This window comes from Acomys minous, assembly GCF_964271855.1.
Source record: "Acomys minous genome assembly, chromosome: 10".
Taxonomy (NCBI): Eukaryota; Metazoa; Chordata; class Mammalia; order Rodentia; family Muridae; genus Acomys; species Acomys minous.
In genome coordinates, this window is record NC_140491.1 from 12220345 (window position 1) to 12235555 (window position 15211).

Below are 15211 nucleotides of genomic sequence, written 5' to 3' on the forward strand. Positions count from 1 at the left end.
TTAAAGAAATCAGCGAAAAGCTTGGAAAAATCAGACCATTAAGAGGATGAGGTCCTTTCCCTTTCCTTTCTCCACTGCTGATGACTTCACCAGTAAGACTCTGCAGTGCGACTTACAGCTTGTGTAGCTGGTAGGGCCCAGTGCTCCTGAGATGGCAATGTGGTGTGACTTACAGCTTGTGTAGCTGGTAGGCCCAGTGCTCCTGAGATGGCAGTGAAGACTAAAAAGGGAAGGATACGATGGCAGCATTAACACCCTGGCACACACAACTCAAGCAAACATTAAATATAACTCTAATTCAAGCCGGAGTAACAAATAGTTACAAAAGTGTGTATAACCCAATTCCTGTTATCTTATATGTTATATCTAGTTTCAACATATATTATAAGGCATGCCCAAAAGGTAAGGAAAAAACATATTTAGGAAAGAAAGACCACCCATTATTACATGACCAAAATATGACATTGATGTCATTTAAAGTAGTCATGATTATGATGTTAAGGACCTTAATAAAATTGTATGAGTTAGTAGATGCAATTAACTTATAACACTTAAGAATATCAGATAAAGAAGATATGAAATTATATCTTTTGACATGTCCTTATTCTGACTGTATTTTGGAAATAACTTTAAATAAATTGTTGAATTCTTTATTACCATGGAGGCTATTTCATTGTTCAACTCCAAATAGAAAGGATAATGACAACTCATAGAAATGATTCTGTCCATGCCCAGATAGTGAATTTATTGAGCGACTTATAGAAGCATAGGCAGCTTATGCAGAAGAAACACCAGAAAGCGTTCTCACCATGGACAGTGACTCAGTGTTGTATCACTCAAGTCCTATATACAACTTGCAGGCAGCTGCACCACCAAAAAGTTGCATCCTTCTTTGTTGCGTTCTGCTTGTGTACCCAGGAGTCATTTAATACATTTTTAAAATTATATTTTCACATAAGCATTTATATTATTACACATAAATAAAATAAACTACATACATCAAGAAGAAGCATGACACAATCAGGAATTATATAAATGTTATATTCATAGTGATTTGGCTATTTGTATTTGGCAACCTTGAAGAAAACATCTTTCCTATCTTGGTGAATCTAAAATTCTGAATGAAAATCAATATCTATCATATTTCATCTCTATTCACTGAAAACATCTATCTGGACCTAAAAATATTTTAACCTCTAAACTACTAAACTTAATTGTAAGACTAAACTATCTGGTCTTCAACCCCATCAGAGACGAGTGAAGGAATAAAACTTAATTACCTGAGTGAATCAGAAATTCAGGTTAGCAGCTTCAACAATGAGAAAATGCCAGAGGCAGTTTGCTGCCTGAACAGGCACTCAACACTCTCTATAATGTTAGAGCATCATCTTCGGCCTTCTGGCCCAATACATCTGACAGACATATTTGTGAGGCTCATACTACTAAGGATTTGCTAACACTGTCTTGGCAGAATTTGGTGGTTTTATATACTTTAAATTTTTCATAGGTCTCTCTGCATACTCTATGAGGAGAAAGCTACTACTCAGCAGTAATAACATCACCACATTTTAGATTATGTATAGAATAATGATACTAAAATGAATGACTTCATTACAAGTGATAAGAATAAAAAAATAGGCATACTTACTATAAGATACTCTGTATACATTGCGACAGTATGATGGTATTTGCAAGTATATTGCAAGTCCTTTAAAATACTATGACTATTCTAAGACAGCCACTACTTTTTAAAATAAAGATGATTTATATAAGAAGAAAAGAGCTATAATGTAGTAGTAGTGAATGCTCAATTAAACCTGGAATCAGGTTAAAGATGATAGAAAAAAGTATTCATGTAATTAGAAATAATTGTATACATGAAAAACTATAAATCAACATATGACAATACTCAATTTAAAAGTTAATGGTATGAATATAAATTTAGAAATTATAAGAAAATATAAAACATGTAAATATGTGTCATATGTATTAGTTATTTTATTTTATCTTTTGATGTAAGAAAGATGCCCTGTAAAGGTGACTTAAGAAAAGAAGGGTTCTGGCTAAGATAAAAAATTCAAGTGACACTACATGCTGGCGAGGATGTGGAGACAGAGAAAGATTCCTTCATTTCTGGTAGGAATGCAGACTAGTACAGCCCCTTTGGAAATCTGTCTGGCACTATCTCAGAAAACTGGGAATAGGGCTTCTTCAAGACCCACCTATTCCACTCCTTGGATTATACCCAGAAGATGTTCCAGCATACAACAGGGACATATGCTCAACCATGTTCATAGCAGTTTTATTCATAATAGCCAGAACATGGAAACAGCCCAAGTGTCCCTCAGTAGAAGAATGGATAAAGAAACTGTGGTACATTTACACTATGGAATACTACGCAGCTATTAAAAACAAGGAATTCCCGAAATCTGGGGACAAATGGATCGAACTAGAAATGATCATAATGAGTGAGATAACCTAGAAGCAGAAAGAGTCAAATGGTATAAACTCACTTATATCTGCACACTAGCCCAAGGGGTATGTCCCATGAAAGTCTTCACTTACCAGGAAATGGGGACAGAGGGGAAGACATCCTAATGGGACTCTAGATGAGAGAAGCATGGGAGAATAGCAAAGTAGGAGGATCCAGAGGGTCCTAGAAACCTACAAGAAGAACATTATAATAGGCAGATTTGGGCCCAGGGGTCCTGCTCAAACTATGGCACCAGCCAAGGACAATATGTGCAGTAAACTTCAAACTCCTACCCAGATCTAGCCAATGGACAGGACATTATCCACAGTTGAGTAGAGATTAGGGTCTAACTTTCACACGAACTCTGGTGCCCCATATTTGACCATGTCCCCTGGAGGGGGAGACCTGGTGGCACTCAGAGGAAGGAGGGCAGGCTACCAAGAAGAGACTTGATGCCCTATGAGCATATACAGGGGGAGGTAATCCCCCTCAGGCACAGTCATAGGGGAAGGGAGTCAGGGGAAAATGGGAGGGAGGGAGGAATGGGAGGATACAAGGGATAGGATAACTATTGAGATATAATAAGAATAAATTAATAAAATGTATTTAAAAAATTAAAAATAATAATAAAGAATAAGAGAAGGGTTCACTTTGGCTTGGGGTATAACAGCACAAGCTACCATGTCAGGGAAAGCACAGTAGCAGGAGCTTGGGGTGGTTGGTTATATTGGATGCACAGTAAAGAATAAGAGGGAGATGGACACATATACATGGGGATATTTTATTTTTTACTCAGTCTAAAACATTAACCTGTGAGATGGTGCTGCCAATACGTAGTGTGAGTCTTCCTATCTCATGTAACCTACTCTAGATAGTGCTTCACAGAAATGCCCAGACACCGGACTTCTAAGTCACTGTAGATCTTATCAAGTTCACAATATTAATAGACACTTCAATTTTAAGATTTAGATATGTAAAAAGTAAGTGTGTACTGAACATTCTGTCACAAAAATATTAATTAAAAAAGTGCAGAGATTACTGTTTAATTTAAGACAAAATCCAAATGAGAACCATTATAAAGAACACTGAATGGAATTATATAATGGTAAACAGTTGTTTCACCAAGAAAATATTGCATGTACAATATATTTGGCATGAAATCAATCCCACACTGATGAAATATATAATGTGAGATTGAAAGAGCTAAACGAGAAATACATAATTAGACTATTGAAGTTCAAAATGGTCTGAATTGCTGTCCCATATTTAAATGTTGAGATTTTAATCTCTGAGATGGTGCTGTTAGGAGTCAATGACTAATGGAAGTGATTATGTCAGGTCAGCAATAACCCTGTGAATGGAATTAGTGTCATTTGAAAAAAAGTTTTGTGTCCTTTCCATCATCACTGAACCTTGTGAAAATGTGGTATGTTAGAATCAGAGAAAAGGTTGCTAAAAATAATCAACTATCAACATCAAATATACTAACCATTGATTTACATATAAGACATACATTCCCTTGATTTACTAATATTCTACATAAATAATCACATATTGTTACAACTCCCCAAACAGACTAAGGCAAAGTCTTAAATATAGTTCCTTAAATAACTGATTAATAAAGAGGCATAATATCAATAAAGATATATTTGACATCGAGTGACTAGGGAAATGGCTTAGTAGCTAAGAGTTCTTGCTATTCTTCCAGAAGACCTGGGTTCCATTGCCAGGACTCAGGTCAGAAACTCAAAACTGTCCATATCTGCAGCTTCAAGCACCTGGTACCATTTTCTGGACTTTGGGTACATGCACATTGGGTACATACAGAGACAGAGAGAGAGAAAAAGAGAGAGAGAGAGAGACAGAGACAGAGACAGAGACAGAGAGAATAAAATAGAAGAACAAATGACTGACATAAGAAGTGAAGTTCTGGTTGTTATAAGTTCGTATGACTTTGAGTATTCACAGGCAGTCTCTCTTCTCCATTCTCTAATAAATAGTCATTAACAAAGGTAAAGAAGCTTTACTGGGAAAATTTGGAACTTTAAAGCAGATATAAATTCAAGTATTACAGTAATATAATGGTAATATCCAAGATTCTATGTCACTACTAAAGAGTAGATGATAAACACGTGACTGAGTTTAACTCTAATAAGAATTCCAATAATTCCACTGTTTTTGGAATGCATAACTCTTGCACATTTTTTTCAGTCTTCGTCATTTCATTTAGTTGGAAAAAGCATTTAGCTGCGTATATCTCCTCTTGTGTGCATATGACAAATACCTGTGTTGGGTTGGGACTATATCACATACCTATCCTTATCTGTCCTTCTAAACATGTAGAAATCTTTACTGCGTTGCATTATTTTCACCCCCTAATGTAGGTTTGGGTGCCTACTTCTCCAAGACTCGTGTCATGGGAGGCATGTGAGAGGTCTAACTGTTCTGTTCTATTGATGGAAGGCATGACTGGTAGCCATCCATGTACTTTTTCTGCACCCAGTGACTATCTGAGGGTTGTGTATACAGTGAAAGCCCCTAAAATCAGATTAACTCATGGAAAGACATCATTAGAATATAAACTACCATTTATCAGAGTCTTCTGTTTGGAGATTGGATCTCTGTATTGAGTATGCACTGTGGAAAGAAAGACAGCTTTACATCTTAGCTTGAACCTTCAGGCAGATGCCTAGATTATCTCTATAACCCAGCTTGAACATCAGTCTTGGATTGTGACCTTTATTACTCTAATATATGGACTTTAACTGTGTTCCAATTAACATCCCCAGACTACGAGTACCTTATCATGTACTTTCAAGTTTTCAAAAGGTATACTCCAGTGAGTTCAAGAGGCTTGACAGACTAGTCTATGAGACTGATGACGTCAATTCACTGACTGAATTAGGAAATTCAATTATAAAAGATCATGATAAATTAGTATGTAAAAATCATATAAAATTTAAAGAAAGAAATGGCATTAAGGTATTCCAATACTTTTAACTTATTAAGGAGAAAATATTGGTCTAAATTTGAAATTTAAATAACTGGCCTAGGACATTCAAATCTTATTAAAATAAATACATAAATACAGGTTCTCTGCTCACCCAGGAGCATAGGGACAATGAGCTTAAGTGTGGCATCATCTCTTGACATTGCTAAAGTGGTTGGAAAAGTAAACAAACAAAGATGCTTTTTACAGAAACAGCTTTTAGGTCATAAATAATGCACAGGGAAATGACTGCCTTTTTACCTGAAATGTGCTTAACTTATCAGTGTTGCAAGTGCAAAATTATACTCAAAAATGAAAGTGAACAGTTAAATCCCTTCTTTAATGAAAGGAAGATGGATGGGACTAGAAAAGATCGCACTAAGTGAGATAACTCAGAGTCAAAAAGAATGCATCGTCTGCACCCACTTCTACATGGACAATATCCATAAAGTACAGGATAACTATGCTATAATCTACAGACCTAAAGTAGTCCCAAGGGTGGGAGAGTGGTAGCGGGGTATAACGGGGTTGGGAATGGAGGAGAGCAGGAATGAGAGGAGGAGGATAGGAGAAAGAACGTAGGTGATGAGTAGGGCTGCATCTCCGGGACACAGGAAGCTCCTGGGAATCTATGAGGGTAACTATAGGTGTACTCCTAGCAGCAGGGAATGAGGAACCTCCTGTAACTAGGTGGGACTTCCCGTGGAGGGAAGGGAATACCAATATTCCCATAAAACATTTGGCCCAAAAGGTGTCCTGCCTACAAGAAGTGTCGGGATAGAAATGGGGCAAAGATTGGGGGAATGGCCAATATATTACTGGCCCAACTAGAGACCCATACTATTGGAGAGAGCCAACCCCTGATGTTACTAATGGTACTCTGTTACGATTGCAGACAGGAGCCTAGCACAGCTGTCTTCCGGGAGGCTTCATCCAGAAACAGATGGAAACAGATGCAGAGACCCACAGCCAAACAGTAGGCTGAGCTACGGAAGTGTTTTTGGAAGAATGGGAGGAAGTATTGAGGGAGCTGGAGGGGTCAGGGTCTCCAGAAGAAGTCCTAAAGAGTAAACTAACCTGAGCCTAGCATAAGTGTAGCATCTGTAGCATATGTGTAGTTGAGTCTCATATGAGTCTCTTAAAACCAGAGTACGAGCTGTCTGTGACTCTGTTGCCTGCGTTTGGATCGCTTTCTCCTAGCTGGGCTGCCATGCTTGGCCTCAGTGAGAAAGGATGTGCTTGGTACTACTATGACTCGAGGTGCCAAGGTGGGTTCAATCACCTTAGAGTCCTTCCCTTCTCTGAAAAGAATGGGGGTTGACGGTGGGGGACTTGAAGGTGGGACTGGAAGAAGAGAAAGGAGAAGGCATGGAGCAGCATATAAAGCAAATACACAAATAAATAAATGAAAAAAGAAGATGCTTTAAAGAAAGGAAGTTCCCAGAGAAAAATGGAGGAATGGGAAAATACAAAGAAGAAGGGAGAATAAAAGCAACAGGAAAAAAGGCAAAAGAAATTGATAAGTAGAGGAAATTGATTGAGGCAAGGAAACAAAAAGAGCAACTTGCATTAGAATCAAATAATATTATGAATTATTTATCAGAGAGCCTTAATCTGTCCACTGTGTCTTGGTGCTAGCAGTTTGCTACTAATGACCACAAGATTTATATGCTTAAGGAATTCATATACTTATATGTAAATAAAAAATAACAAAAGTCATATAAAATGGAACAAAGCACATATTCAAAAGGAGGCATTGAAGTCCGATATCCTCAAGGATGAGGCCCCCAAGCAGCCAGTGACTTTTATGTATAGGATTTCTCTTGCTTATAACATTCCAGGAATGTTTCTTCATGCATATTTCAGACAACACTTTTGTATGTTTTAATACATAGAAACTTGGAGATAAAAAGAAGTTTAAAATAGTTACAGTCTGGATCTTGCAACTGTTAGAAGACATTATTATGGTTGCTAAATTTCCTAGGATTGCAAACTTAGGAAAATATGAAGATTAACCCTATCACTGAGGTGCTGTATAAATCCAGAAAGTTACAGGTTATAAGACGCCTTCTAAAACGCAATCTTTTAGTACTGTGATTGCAGGTTTCAGACATCAGCTATGTTGGTCTTCCCTGATGCACTGTAAGAAAATAGATATCTTTCCTATTGTTCTGAGCTATGCTTCATAATGAGGTATGGTAAACAGAACATAGAAAATACACTCACTCTTTAACAAGGTAACCAAGTTAAAAGTAGATTGCTTAACTTTAATTTTTTAAATGACAAATCACAAAATTAAAAGCCAGTTGACAAAAATTAGAAGTTTAAATGTTTAACATTTTTGCTAGTTTGTATTAAGCACAGATATAAAACACAAGTTTTATTTACTATTGAATTTTACATCTATTTAATATCACTTCACTTTTTGTCCTTTTTGGTTATCTTCTTCTGCTTCCCACTGTCAATCAATTTTAACATTGTATTAAGGTTTACATATGATAGCCAAGAGACTGTCTTCCTTTGAAATTGACCATTATATTCCAAAAATATCAAAGTTTAATACCAACTTTATTCTAGAATATATTAAATAATAACATAATTAAAATTGCTATTTCACAGCTAGACTACACACTGCCTTGCATCACACATGAATCTAGAAGGGTTGGTTTCTGCTCTCTCATCCCACAGGGCTATCCTTTCCACGGACACCTTCCCACTAGACTGCATAAGGGAGTTCTAAATGATCATTTGATAGATGTTCACTTAAATGTTAAATCTTGTACAAATATTATATATATATATATCATATTTATAGGATACTTCTCACTATAAAAATTATTTTCACTTAGACTTTTTAAAGCTTGTTAAAGAAAACAAAGAATAGTGTGTCTTTATAATATTGTAATTTAGATGATGCAAAACTTAAAGCCAAGGGAACTCCTCTGAACGATATGGCCTTTTTTTGGTATATTTTAACAGGTAAAAGAATGTGAGTTTCCACAGAACAAATGGTTTTAAGCCTTACTAGACTCTCACCACCTTTAAGATGGACATAATATCGTCTAGTAAAACTAACACAATCTATTTTGTACCACACTGACAGTACAGAATGCAAGATATAATGTTTGGTGTTTTATACTGCACATTGTTTTTACTTATCTAAAATATTGCAATCATATTTATGTTAACATTTGGAAATACTCTTATATTAATGGTAGGAGTATCTACCATTTTCCACATGTATATTCCCAGTATACTTTGCAATAATGAATTAATTTAATTTCCACACTAGCCTTCTGAGATAGTGTTATTTTCAGCCCTCATGTTTACAAAATAATACTAAATTTAAGAGAGTTAAATATGTGTACTCTGTTATAAGCACAATGTTAAATATTATTCTCTGTGCTTTACATGGATCTTCATATATCTCACTTAATCAAGTAACAGCTACTTAAGTACCTATTTAAACTTGGTTCTATATTTGTTAACATATATGCTTATCTTATTACACATAAAAATCTACATACAGCAGGGAGAATAATGAGTCAATCATGAGTTATATAAATGTTACATACATAGAGATTTGGCTATTTGTATTTGTCATACTTGAAGTAAACATCTTTTCTGTCTTGTTGGGTTTAAATTTCTGAATGAAATTCAATATCTATCATATTTCATCTCTATTAACTTAAATCCTTTATCATGATCTAAAAAGATCTTATCCCCTATCCAACTAAACTTGATTATAAAACTAAACTATCTGGTCTTCAACTCCCCTCAGTGACTTGAGAAAAAATAAAACTTAAATGCCTGAGTGGACTGGTAGTGCAGGTTGGATGCTTGCAAAATGAAAAAAATTACTGGACAGTTTACTTTCTTAACAGTTACCCCACACTCTCTATAACATTGAAGCCTCATCTTTGGCTTTTTAGGTCAATATATCTGCCAGATTTATTCACTAGGTAGCAACTAAATAGGACTTGCATACCCTGTCTTGGCAGAGTTCGGCTTTCAACTCTTCTTGCATCTAAACTTGCCCATTTTTAGGCAGAATTCTGTCTGTGGCAGAAATGAGGATATGCCCAGCGTCTTGTTTGCAACATTTGAAGCCAACCTCATAAGGAGGTCCTTTGATGCTCAACATTTTCTTTGAAGTCAGTTGGGTGTTGTCAGGAATTAACTTGTCTTACTGTCAATGAAACTTTAAAGTAATACCAATATCTGTAAATGCCATATTCTTTGGGTCTCTGAGGCTTTTGAAAACCTTATTTAATTATTTTACCATATATATCTATAGAATTATATCTATCTGTTAGACTTAGGATATATATTCTTGTGCTAAATCAGACTTGTATTTGACCTGACTATGAGTTGCATCAATATATCAAATTCTATACCAATGACTTAGAAATAACCTTCTTTGTGAGTACCATGGCTTTGAGTTAAGGAGTAGGTTCAATCATCTATCTTTTGTCCCATCCTCCCTCTATATTTCTATATACCCATTTCTTTCTATTCAGCTCCTATCTCATTATCCACATATGAAAGATAAAGGAAAAGCGGGATATACTGGAGTTCAGCCTGATTTTCTCTCTGTATAAGACCAATAATAACTTATAACCACCTCTCAATGAAAATAAACATTTGTAGACCCAGAGAGTAAACAAAAGCCTACTCAACCCCCCTTGAAAGGAATGGATCATCATTCTTTTAAGGTTTTTTTTTTCAGGCTTAATTGGGGAGTGTAATACCTTAGGAGGGGCCAAAAATGAGTAAAATGGTTAAGCAAGCCAGGGATTCCATTTGTGGTCCAGTTTCTAAATGTTGAGAGATTCCAGGCTTAATAGGAGTCTTGTGTGAGACAGATTGAAATGCTGGACCAAATGGAATCAGAAGCTTTCTACAATGCTGTCTGGGAAGCTGTCCAACTCTTATGTGTAACAGCAACAGAGGCATCTGGGGCTGGAGCAAGGAGGATGCAGGTTGTCAGAGTCCAACATTCTGAGAGGAATGAATCCTGTCAGGTCTGATCCAGCGTCAGTTTCTGGTTCCGTTGTTCTGAAAACATAATTCCTAACAAGCATTTTACAGTTCTAACATAATTGTATGAGGTGTGCGGGATGTACAGAGCAATTAGGACTGATCCTCTGTAGCCTTTGCCATAAAGTGGGGGAGGAAGTCCTCCTCGGTCTTAGACCTAGGGGAGGGGCGTAGGGTGAAAGTGGAAGAGTGGGAAGAATAGGAGGGTACAAGTGATGGGATAACAATAGAGTTGTAATCTGAATAAATCAATAAAATTAAAAGAAAAAAGAAAAACCAAAAATAAATAAATAGATAAATAAATAAATACCGATCCTCTGCTCATTGTATGAGCGGAAGTAGGACATCTGCAAATCTTCCTTCATGCCATACTAAGAATGGCCTCTAATTATAAGTCACAGAGAGTCTGTGACCAACATAGAGCCTCACTATGCATTTATATTCATATCTTTGCCAGTTTCAGAGCTATTCCCATGTAGTGAGATTAGCAATATAAGTTACCTGCTTGTTCTTCAGTTTGAATTATTGTCGTCTCACTTGCCACCCCTCCCTCAACACCTCCTGATCCCATCCCCTTTCCCTCCCTCCCCTTGTCCTTAGAAAGCACAGACCTCCTCCCCTAATATCTGCCCTCAGTTTATCTAGTGTCCTCTGTATTACATATAACCTCTTCTTCTGTGGCCTGGGAAGGCCACCCTATACTCTCAACACTCTGCCCAGTGTCCAGTTTTGAGTTTCCATAACTGTCTCTATTCCCCAATGGGTGGAGTCTTTCATAGGACATCTATGTTGGGCTAAAATTCACATATAAATGAGTATATACAATACATGTCTTTTTGGGTCTGGGTTATCTCAGTTAGGATGATCATTTCTAGTTCCATCCATTTGCCTGCAAAATTCAAGATTTCTTTGTTTTTAATAGCTTCACAGTAGTCCATTTTGTAAGTATACCACAGTTTCTTTATCTATTCTTCGGTTGAGGGACATCTAGGTTGTTTCCAGCTTCTGGGTATCAAGAATAAAGCTGTTATGAATATAGTTGAACAAATATCCTTGTTTTATGGTGGAGCATCTTTCAGATATATTCCTGTGAGTGGTATGGCTGGGTCCTGAGGTAGAGTTATTCAAAATTTCCTGATAAAACACGAGATTAATTTCCAAAGAGGTTGCACAAGTTTGCATTCCCACCTGCAATGGAGGAGTGTTCCCCTTTCTCCACTTACTCACCAGCATGTTCTATCACCTGAGTTTTTGATCTTAGCCATTCAGATAAGTGTAAGATGGAATCTCAGAGTCATTTTCAGTTGCATTTCCCTGATAACTAGAGATGTTGAACATTTCTTTAAGTGTTTCTCAGCCATTTGATATTTTTCTGTTGAGAATTCCCAGTGTAGTTCTGTACCCCATTTTTTAATTGGATAATTTGATTTGGTGGTGTTTAATTTCATGAGTTCTTTATATATTTTGGATATCAGCCCTTTGTCACATGTAGGATGGGTGAAGAATTTTTCCCAGTCTGTAGGCTGTCATTTTGTTCTGTTAGCAGTGTCCTTCGCCTTACAGAAGCCTTTTAGTTTCATAAGGTCACATTTATTAATGGTTGCTCTTAGGGCCTGAGCTATTTGTGTTCTGTTCAGGAAGTTGTCGCCTGTGCGAAGAAGCACAAGGCTTTTCTTCAATTTTTCTTCTAACAGATTTAGTGTATCTGCTTTTATGTTTAGGTCTTTAATCCATTTGGACTTCAGTTTTGTGCAGGGTGATAGATACGGATCTATTTTCATTTTTCTAGGGCTTCAGACAAGTAATACTTTATATGATCTGCATCTGTATGGAGTTGTTAAGTTTGTACTACAGTGTCAAAATTTGATTTTCCTCTTGATCCTAGTTAATGTCATCTTGGATTAAGAAAGGCAGAGCCTACTTCCTATCATACAGAAAAATAAAGTGCTAAATGAACTTTTATTGCAAAAAGTAGCTAATGTTTGGGCTATATGACTTAAAGGTCCAAGAATATACTGGCAATTTAATACATACCTTACCACAATATACAGCCTAGTGTGCTATATCATTTTAAAATCAAAATACAAATTCATTTTACACTCATATGTATTATTTCACAACCTGAATCTTAGAATGTACACACACGTTGGCTTCAGTCTAGAAACAGACACTATAGCGTTCTAATACATTTTCACATATACACCTTTTTTTTCTTCGTTTATACAATACAATCCATTTGTAACAACTTCTCCCTCCATTTCTCCCAGTCCTCCACCTCTCCCCTTCCTCAGAAACCTGAGAACTTCCCAGAAGCACAAACCACAGAATTCTTCACATTGGAACCCCAGGAATTCTCAACCAAGATGAATGTCTTCAAGCCAGATTGGGGTGTGTTACCTCTTCAGGCTGAGAAGTCAATAAGCAGCTGATTTATCACCCCATCAAGAACAAGGAAAGCAAGTTTATGGGTCAGCAACAAAGAAATATCAGGAAGAAGAAAAAAAAAAACAGTCGGACATACCATACAAGGAAAACATTTAAATCTGCTCCAGTGTTGCATTTATTCTACAAAATAAACTACTCTCTTATGAATTCTTGCAGGTAAGTTGGAATAGCTCTCAATATTCTAAATATAGACTTGAAGACTCCAATGGAATCTAACTATGATGTGGTTTTTAGTTTTTCCACCACAGTGACTTTATGCTACATAAGGTGAGTAAATTATATGAAGACAAGGTATTTGATATTTTCCTTTTAAAAACTGAAAAGAATATGAAGTACTACTATACACTTCATATGTACTTTGTGACCAGAACCATCAATTAATGTAAGATGCCTAGACATTAGAAAAAAAACAGCAAAAAAGATCTTGTATGCATGTCAACACATAGTTCTAAAATACATTAAATTTATTTCAAAGTTTACGTGAGCAGTGTGTCTGCTGAATTGCCTTGCTTGTGCAGTGTCTGCAATGGCAAGCTGCTATTCATAAAATGACAAAAAAGGCTGAAGGTAACTATTCTTTCAACAAGCCTATAGTTTAAAAAGGCAAATTAATTTGGAAACTTTGAGATAGCATCTGATATCACCCAGAAGCAAATTTTTGCTACTTAAAATTCAGAAAATGATTCTAACAGTAAGCCGCTCTTAGACATCTGAACAGAGACAAACCTTTCACTATTTGCACTAAAACTCAATAGACTCAGATCAATTGGGACTCTTATTTTATTTTTATTTTATTTTATTTTATTTTTTGTTTCCTCACCTTTGCTCTTCCTTCTGTGTACAGCAAGCAGAGTTTATATTTTTCCTATCATTCTGTCTACGGCAGGTTCAGTATTTTCCCCGTGCAATCACAAGGTTTGCACAAACATCACTTAATTAGTTAATTATCTCATTGAGGGCTATGCAGTCAGTCCTTTGACTTCCGTTCCTTTAATGTTTGTTTGGCTCATTTCCCCACATAAGTATGATGCAATAAAAAAATCTCTAAGCATATTCTCTTCATTTAAAATAAATATTAAACTAGAGCAATACTTTTATATTACTTTATATTAAATGTGTAACATAAAGGAGACATTAAAATGAAAGGTAATAAAGGAAGATTTTTTTAACTTTTAAAGAGTTGGAACTCCTTTTTCTTCAGTGGGTTTTGCACTGAATATCAAATAAAAAATAAACTAGATAGAATTCCTACATCAGAACATTATGCTTATGTTTTTGTATGTTCAAGTGTAATGTAAATTTTTTATATGGAAACTAAAAATAAGAATAAATATACTACTTTGTTAATTAAATATTATGACAAGTTGTTTCAATCAGAGTCACTGTCTAGGAAATATGACTGATTACCAATAACTGAATTTCAGCTTGGAGGAAACATGGGTCAAGGGCAGAAACAAAATGATGGAAATCACTGTTTGTTGTTGAAAGGAGGCAGGTCTGAGCCAAAGTATTCCTCACTGGTAGAGCCACACATTAGAACTTAGAGTGAATTCACAAAACTGGGAATGAAATTAAGGAATGATGAATAGCATAAAAATGAACATTTTTTATATTCTGGTTTTACATTTTGTTTGGTCAATATCATAAAACCCATCAGCAATCCTCGTTTGACCTTTCCACCTGTTTCTGTTACTTTCCTATTGCTGTGACCACCTATCTGACATAAAGAAACACAAGGAAAAGAAGACTTTACAAGACTAATGGCTTGAGGGGTTGAATTCTCCCATAGGAGTAAGGCCTGGGTACTTAAGCATTAGGTGAGTTACCATGCTGTGTTGTTTGTCAATGCCCAATGCTTGTTTCCGTCTAATTTCATTACATAAATTACCTCAGCCCCTGGCTTGGTACTACTTCCATCCAAGGAGCATCTTTCCTCTTCTGTAGACTATTTTGGGAAATGCTCCGAGGGGCATGCCGAATGGTGTGTCTATCTCATGGATGACTCTAAATCTTATCATATTGAAAATGGGAACAGTTTTTTTGATACATGTTCTCCCTATGTAACCTTCGCTAACCTAGGAGTCAATATGTAAACCAGGAAGGCATTACATTCACAGATATCCCTCTGTCTCTGTTTCACAAGTGATGGACTAAAGGCATCTGCTACCACATCAAGCTAAGGAAAGACAGAGTTTGGTGCTATAAATAGATAAAGGAACAGTATAATAAGAGGATTAAATGAGGAGGAGATGAGAGGGCAGGAA